The sequence below is a fragment of the Otolemur garnettii genome, unplaced genomic scaffold (assembly GCF_000181295.1).
Source record: "Otolemur garnettii isolate 467f Iridium unplaced genomic scaffold, OtoGar3 scaffold00142, whole genome shotgun sequence".
Lineage (NCBI taxonomy): Eukaryota > Metazoa > Chordata > Mammalia > Primates > Galagidae > Otolemur > Otolemur garnettii.
Genome location: NW_003852537.1, coordinates 2,452,788 through 2,461,901, shown reverse-complemented (window position 1 = coordinate 2,461,901; position 9,114 = coordinate 2,452,788).

Here is a 9,114-nt window from a genome sequence, read left to right as displayed (position 1 = left end):
CAGTTATTTCTACTTGAGGAGGAACTGTGGGTGTATGGAGACCACCAAATAACAGCAAGATCTCCAAGAGGTGGAGATAAGGCCACCAGCTGGACACTCTGGCTAGCAGGCTGCTGGCTGCTGCACCTGAGATTCACCAAGACATCAGTCATGCTGTGTCTTAGTCAAAGGAGAACGATGGTGCTGAAGGCTTTCAGAACAAAGTCTGCACACTCCTCATCCACTTGGGCATTAGCCAATGCATTTCAATAGTTCTGTAGTCTACCCTTATGCTAGACAGGATTCTAGGCTGGTAATATTGTTTTCCTCAGAATGTTTTTTTATTGATAAAAATATTTGTGCATATTTATGGGGTACATATTTATTTGCTACATGCTGTAATGATCAAGTCAGAGTATTTGGGGTGCCCATCACCTTGAGTATTTATCATTTCTACATGTTGAGAACATTTCAGGTCCTCTCTTCTAGCTATTTGGAAGTACCATACAGGGTTGTTAACTGTAGTCAGCCCACTCTGCTGTGGAACATAGGAGCTTACACCTTCTATCTAACTGTATGTTCATACCCACTGAGCAACCTCTCTTCATCTCCCCCTCCCAGCCCACACCCTCCGCAGCTTCTGGTATCTATCACTCTATTCTCTGTCTCCATGAGATCAACTTTTAGCTCCCACATATGAGTGAGAACATGTGATATTTATCTTTCTGTGCTTGGCTCATTTCACTTAACACAATGACCTCAAGTTCCATCTGTCTTGCCGCAAATGACATGATTTAATGGCCAAATAGTATCCCACTGTGTATACTGTACATACCACATTTTCTTTATCCATTCATCCATTGGTGGACACTTGGCTATTATGAATAGTGCTGCAATAAACATAAAAATATAATAGTGCTGTACATGGGTGTACAGGCATCCCTGGGATGTACTGATTTCTTCTCCTTTGGATAAATAATCACTCATGGGACTGCAGTTCATAAGATAGTTCTAATTTTAGTCTTTTGTTCCTCAGTATTCTGACGGCCTTGCTCCCTTGCCTTGTAGAGTTGGGTATTGGGGCTGAGAAGCTTGAGGCCATTCAAATCCCTGATCCTTTCTATGTGAATTATTTACTTTCTTGGAAGTTTTGCTTTGGGGGACTTCTCTTTGCTTCCAGTGTTATGAAATTACACAATTCTGTGACTTAGTGTGGGTCTTTTTTTTTGGTAAGCACCCTCAATATGAATATTTATGTTGTTTACCTCTAGGGACATTTTAAAACAGCTTTCTTGAGATATACTCTACACATCAGAACATTCATCCATTGAAAGTATACAATTCAATGGGTTTTGGCATATTTACAGAGTTGTACAATCAGCACCATGATCTAATTTTGAAATATCACCGTCACCCTGAAAACAAACCTTCCATCCCTTTGCAATCATTCTCTATCCTCCCCCAATAGCCCTGAGCAGCCACTGATCTATTTTGGGGGGTTATTCTTTAGAATTATTACTTTAATAATCCTCCTTCCATTTTCTTTGTTCTCTCTTTCTGGAATAGCTATTATTCAGCTATTGATCCCCTTGACTAGTGTTTTAATTTTCCTTATCTTTTCTCTCCTATTTCTGTTCCTCTCTCTTTGTCTGTTCTGCTTTAAAGTAAATTTCCTCAACTTACCTTTCCAAATCTTTCATTGAAAATTTCATTTCAGTCACAACATTTTTTACTTTGCTGGAGTTCTTCTTTTTGTTCTCTGTATGTTCCTCTCGTCACCTCCTGTTCCTTCTTCATGGATGTGATGTCTTATCTCTCTGAAGATAAGGCTTGAAGTTTCCTTCTGCTGCTTGCATTAGATGTGTCCTTTGAGTCCTTCCTTCCTTGGGTTGGTTTTGGCCTCTGACTTTCATACTAGAGCTTCCTCATTGTTTGGTGAGTTTTGACCATCGACTTAGAAGTGCTCAGAAGTATGTCTCTGTGTGTGGCAGTGGCTCATTGGCTGGTGATCTTCACCGTAGAGGAGACAATCTCAGCCTGGCAAGATGTTCTCATCACCCAGGAAGCTTTAAACACAACATGAGTGCCAGGGCCCCCTCCCTGGAGCACCTATTTTAATTGGTAGGAACCCTGGTTGGAATTCATATTTTTTAAAGCTCCCCAAATGATTCTATTGTTCAGTCCCCTTCCCTGAGGGGTCCTCAATCACCAATACATGGGATATACTTTTTCTTTTGTGCTTATCATATTCCTTAAAAGACAGTCCTTCAATCTCCCACCTTATGGGTAGGTACATGTCTTGCTGCTAAGGTTTTAGGACCCCAATAAGAGAAGGGCCTAAGGTTCTTCTGACTGGAGAATCAGTATGTAGGTATGTAGACATTCACATTATTCCTGTCCTCTGTATAGAGGTTGCACACTTGACTGGGCCTTGCAGGGCCCTGACTAGAGCCAGATTATAAATCTCTAGTCCAGTGGATCAACAGTAGCAGCAGCAGCACCTATAAGTGTGTTGAAAATGCAAATTCTCAGGCCCACCTTGGACCTGCTATGTCAGAAATTCGGGAGGTGGGGCCCAGCGACCTGGGTCTGAACAAGCTTTTCAGAGCTTCCATACACTCACTCATCTTTAAGAACTACTCTCCTCATTTTCTGGGGATGGTGAGAACAGACACTGGTCTTCTGTTGGGGAGAGGGGAGCATAGCAGCCAGTTCACAGCAGGGAATCCGAGTTAAGGATCCAGGAGCTTCTCATGCAAAGTCTCAGCTACTCTTCCTATTCCTGGAATCACCTGCAGACCCACTTTTAGAAGTGCCTGGGCCCCCAAGACCAGTCTGAGATTTCATATTGGAAAGCTGTGAAGTGGGGCCCCTCTCCAATGTCCAGTTTTCATTTTTATGGTCTTCTAAGACACTCTCAGCTCTTTCATCTGCTTTCCAGTTCTGAGATCTTATTGTTCTAAGATTTGATTTTCTCTTCTCTTTTGCAGTTCCCTTTATCCTTGTAGCTCATATCCATTTTAATCCCTTTTCTGTCACTATGAGTGAGGTTGCCAGGAGGTATTTAATTCATCAGGTTTCACTGAAGTCTCACAATGTAGATTAAGTGAATAAAGAACAGCATGGGGGAAAAGTAAATATAAAAATATTTGCTTCCTCTACATAACAAAGAAAGAAATAATAAAGAATGAAACCTTGATATATGAGTTCATTTATTTGTATATGCTTGTTTATGTGTTTTAATAGACAGAACGGAAGGATATCCTCCCAACTGTTAGCATGACTTACCTCAGGCCTCACAGATGTGTAGGGGGGGCTATTCTTTTACTTACTTACCTCTGAATTATTTGAATTATTACAAAAAGCAATTATTACTTGAGTGATTAAAAATATTGAAAATATTTGCTTTATATACACTTATGCCTTTTAAAATTCATATAGCAACCTATGTGACCCACTCAGGGGTTGACAGACCTGGATGTTCAGGGAACAAATACCCCTTTAATGCCCTGATGTTGTCTCAGATTTAGGATATGCCTACACAAAGCCAGGAAAAATCCAAGTATTCAAGTAGTGAAGTTCAGACTTTAGCCTGTTTTCATCCTGATGTTTGATATAGTTTCATGAGAGGTTCTCAAGCCTGACTGCGTGGTGGTGATTAGTACGTGGAGTACTTAACAACAGCAGTAACAATGACAATAAAACCCTTCTTGGCCCCAACCTCAGACTTGTTAAATCTCCAGGTGATTCTAGACAGGGTTGATATTCATTTGTGTGGATGAATCTAATCTAACAATCTAATCGATTGTTAGAAACCAATTAAACTAGCTGCTGTTGTTTAAATATTTGTCCCCTTCAAAACTCGTGCTGATGCTTGGCACCCATTGCTCAGTGGTTAGGGCACTGGCCACACACACTTGGGCTGGTGGGTTCAAACCCAGCCTGGGTCTGCTAAACAATGATGACAACTACAACAAAAAAAATAACTGGGCATTGTGGCAGGCACCTGTAGTCCCAGCTACTTGGGAGGCTGAGGTAAGAGAATGACTTGAACCCAAGAGTTTGAGGTTGCTGTGAGCTGTGATGGCACAGTACTCTACTGAGGGTGATAAAGACTCTGTCTCAAAAAAAAAAAGAAAGAAAATTCAGGCTGAAACTTAATTCCCAATGTGGCAGTATTGAGAGTTGGGGCCTTTAACAGGTAGTTGAGTCGTGAAGGCTTCATGGATTATTGGGTTATCACAGGAGTGGCATTGGTGGCTTTACCAGAAGAGGAAGAGACCTGAGCTAGCACACTCAGCTCCCTTGCTATGTGATACCCTACTCTGCCTCAGGACTCTGCAGAGGGTCGCCACTACCAAGAAGCCCTCACCAGATGTGGTTCCTTGGCCTCAGACCTCTCAGGATCCATAACTGTAAGAAATAAATTCCACTTCTTTATAAATTATTCAGTTTCAGGTATTGTGTTATAAGCAACAGAAGACAGACCAAGACACCAGCCCTCTGGTGTCACTCAGATCTCACAAACAGGTTGCTTTCCTAGATTTTTAAAAACTCTTCAGGCCAGGTGTCATGACTCATGCCTATAACCCTATCACTCTGGGAGGCCAAGGTGGGAGGATCCCTTCATCTCAGGAGTTTGAGACCAGTCTGAGCAAGAGTGACACCCCCCATCTCTACTAAAAATTGAAAAATTAGCCTGGTGTTGTGGTGGGCACCTGTGGTCCCAGCTACTTGGGAGGCTGAGGCAGGAGGATTGCTTGAGCCCAGGAGTTTGAGGTTGCTGTGAACTAAGCAGACATTATGGCACTCTAGCCTTGACAACAGAATGAGACCCTAACTCAAAAAAAAAAAAAAAAAGAAAGAAAGAAAGAAAGAAAAAAAGAAAAGAAAAGAAAAAGAAAAACTCTTCAACTTTCTGACATCACATAGCACAATACCATGGAAGTTTTTAGCCTGAGTCTTAAAATATAGCCTAGTTTTGGCTTTTCTAGAAGCACAGTGATGAACTGAGCTGGTTATCTCACAGCATTTCCAAGCTGGATGTTTTCCCATGGGTCCTAGAGATCATGCAAGTCTTCATTGCACAGATGAGAAAATGTCACCCAAAGGGGTTCTTCCACAGATTTACTATATTGGGCGTGGATGGGGAGGGGGAGAGAGAGAGACAGTGTTTGTGTGTGTGTGTGTGAGAGAGAGAGAGAGAGAGAGAGAAAGCGTATGTGTGAGAGAGAGGAACAGAAAGGAGGAAGAGGAGGAAAAGGAGGAAGGGAGTGTTATAAAAGACTTGTATTACTTTGACTCATTTATGTAGCTGGTTTTATTCTATATTATGTCAGGAAGGTTCTCTAAGGATTGGTTTTACGTAAACTTGTTGAAAAAAATCAGGTAAGGTCCAAATGAACTGTTGAGAATTGCTCATCTGGCTCATCTATCCTTCCTTGTGGGTTTGTACTAACTCAAGTTCTGGCCTTGGCCTCTTGAAAAAAGTAAAAAACAGATACATATTTTTAAGTTTCTATATCTTTAACTCAGTGCACTTCTCCAAGAGGTGGGCATTTTTCCTTTGCAGTTTTATTGAAAGTATTTTGTTTCAGAAAGAAATCCTCTGGCTTACCCTGAAATCTCCCAAAACAAATGGCGTTCTGTGAGAACAAGGCCTTGGACTACCTACAGGTTCGTGTGTCTGAGAGCGGTAGAAGGCCTGCCCGTTGTGTTTTTCTTTTTGAGGTCAAAGTGAGTAATAAAGACAAGATGGCTCAGAGCAGAAAATAGGTTACCTATGTCATAAGCTGGGACTGTAAGATTAGGAGGGAGGAAGGACGTTCATGCTTATCAGACAAAAATTTAGTAGTGCATTTTCTTCTGTTAAAATCATATTGCATTCCCCATGCTGGGCCATTACAATGTCATCTCATGTGTATATGTTATCACAAATGCACATTTATGAATTCTTAGTTGAATCTGCTAACCTATATGTACAGTTTTATCATAAGCTTGCATTATTTAGATTTATACACTGTCGTATGTACAAAACTGTGTCATTTCCTCATGTTACATCCCATGGACACATGTCTATGTATAATTGTGGTGGCCACCAGCAGTCCCTAGTGTCCTACATTCTAGCTACTGATGATATCACTGATTTTTTTCTTAACAAGATACAGCTTTGTTAGTACATACTTTACAGCCTATATATTTCACCCATTTTAAAAGTACAATGCAATTAGTTTTAGTACATTTGTAGAGTTTTGCAACCCTCACTACAATCTAGCTTTAGAACAGTCCTGTCACCCCCCAAAGGTCTCTCATACTCATTTGCAGTTAACCCTTTTCTCACCCCTCGGCCTAGGCAACTACTAATCTACTTTCTGTCTCTGTAAGTTTTTCTTTTCTGGACATTTGGTATAAATGGAATCATATCTAATGTAGTCTTCCTTCACTTAGCATAATGTTTTTAAAGTTGTTGCACATTTTGAAGTCGTCACATGTGTCAGTAACTCACTCCCTTTTTACTGAGTAGTATTCCCCTGTACGGACACATGGCATTTTGTTTATCCACTCACTAGATGAAGGAGATTTGGATTGTTTCTACTTTTGGCTATTACGAATAATGCTTCTGTGACTATTTTCGTACAAGTTTTTGTGTGAACAAATGTTTTCATTTCTCTTAGCGGGATACCTAGGAATGGGATTCTTGGGTCACAAGCCAAATGTATGTTTAACTTTATAAGAACCACCAAAGAGTTTTTTTAAGTGGCTGAACAGTTTTGCACTCTTACCGGAAGTGTATGAGCGTTCCAGTTGCTCCCTCATCAGCCTTCATTAAGTATCTTTTATTTTAGCCATTCTAATTGATGTGTAGTGGTTTTGATTTGCATTTCCCTAATCACTAAAAATGTTGAGTCTCTTTTTGTTATTTACTAGTTATTTGCTCTCTGAACTTTGCACCTTTGTCAAAAATCAGTTGACCATATGTTTGAGGTCTGTTTCTGGACTCTCTATTGTGTTTCGTTGATTTATTTGACTATTATTATTTCAATACCACATAATCCTGATTACTGTAGCTTTAAAATAAGAGCTGAAATCAGGTAGTATATGCTTTCCAACTTTGTTCTTTTTTTTCAAGTGTTTCACCTATCTTAAGTCCTTTGAATTTCCATATGAATGACAGAAGTAACTCATCAATTTGTACAAGATAGGTTATCACAATTTGGTTTGGAATTACCTGGCATCTATTGATTAATTTGAGGAGACTCGACATCTTAAAAATGCTGAGTCTTCCAATTTACAAACATGAAATATTTCTCTATTTATTTAGGTCTTCTTTAATTTTCCTCAGAAATGTTTTCTAGTGTACTAGTCTTGCATGTCTTTTGATTGATATGTTTCTAAGCATTTCATAGTTTTATGCTATCATTGACTTTCAAACTTCAATTTTTGATTGCTATTAGTATATAAAAATATAATTGATTTGAGTATAATGATCTGGTATCTTGAAGCCTCTTAAACTCACTAGTTATGGTAGTTTTTTTGTGTCCCATAGGATTTTTAGTCCATAGCCAATCACATAGTCTACAGAGCTGAAATTTCTGGGGCTCATTATTCTTTTGTGTAGACCCATTATTTTCATCTGGTATAATTTTCTAATGTATGAAGATTTTCTTTAATACATCGTGTGCTGGGGGCCTGCTACTGATAAGTTTTTTGACTCTTATATGTCTGAAAAAGTATTTTGCTTTTATTTATTTATTTTTTTTTTAGAGACAGAGTCTCACTTTGTGGCCCTCGATAGAGTGCCGTAACATTACACAGCTCACAGCAACCTCCAGCTCTTGGGCCTAGGCAATTCTCTTGCCTCAGCCTCCAGAGTAGCTGGGACTACAGGCACCCACCACAACACCTGGCTATTTTTTGTTGCAATTTGGCCCGGGGCTGGGTTTGAACCCACCACCCTTGGTACATGGGGGCAGCATGAGCCATAGGTGCCCACTGAGCCATAGGTGCCGCCCTATTTTGCTTTTATTGTTGAAAGGTAATGTTATTGGGTCATAGAATTCTAAATTGACAGATTCCCTTTCAGTAATTTAAAGATACTCTTTTTTCTTTCTATTTCCAAATAGAAGTCTGCTATCATGCTCACCTTTATTCCTCTACATATACCGTTTCTTTTTTCTGGCCACTTTTTAAGATTTTTCTCATATAACTGTGATGTGCCTTGGTGTAATTTTTTTTCATGTTTACTATACTTGGGGTTCATTGAGTTTCTTGGATCTATGATTCTATGTTTTTCATATATTTGGAGAAATTTGGGGCCATTTTTTCTAACATTCTTTTCTGTCCCTCTCTCTCTCCTCTCCTTTGGGATCTCCAGTTTCTCATTGGCTTATTTTAGATTCCCCCAAATATCAACAACTGTAGCCCATAGATGAGACATGGAGGTGGTTATACAGTTAGTTTTTGATGCAGTCTTGCAGAATAGCAAGGAGGAAGAAATAATCAAGTTAAGATAGGGAACACACAGGATAAAAAGTCAGAAATTCCTTGTTCAAACTGCACCGTAATTAACTATGTGACTTTGGACCAGTCACTTTGTCTTTCTGAATCTCAATTTCCTCTACTGTGAAATCTGAGTTGTTTCAAATGACATCCAAGATTCCCTCCAGCTTACAATGTTTTTGGTTCTAAGTAAATTTTGGTGGAAGAAAAGGGAAAGAAAGAATTGCAAATCTCATCTCCTCACATTCCCCTAGCATCCATTCATCTTCTCTCGTCTCAGGTTAGTTTGAACAATTTGAGTTCAATAGGATTAGGGAACTAGGTTATTTGGACCCATCCTGTCACTGACAACTGGATTTTTAAAAGTCCTTAAAAGCAGCTCAGCGCCTGTGGCTTAAGTGGCTAAGGCGCCAGCCACGTACACCCAAGGTGGTGGGTTCGAATCCAGCCCAGGCCCGCCAAACAACAATGACGACTGCAACCAAAAAATAGCTGGGCATTGTGGCAGGCACCTGTGGTCCCAGCTACTTGGGAGGCTGAGGCAGGAGACTCGCTTGGCCCCAGGAGTTGGAGGTTGCTGTGAGCTGTGATGCCACGGCACTCTACCCCACAGCACTCTACCCAGGGGGACAGTTT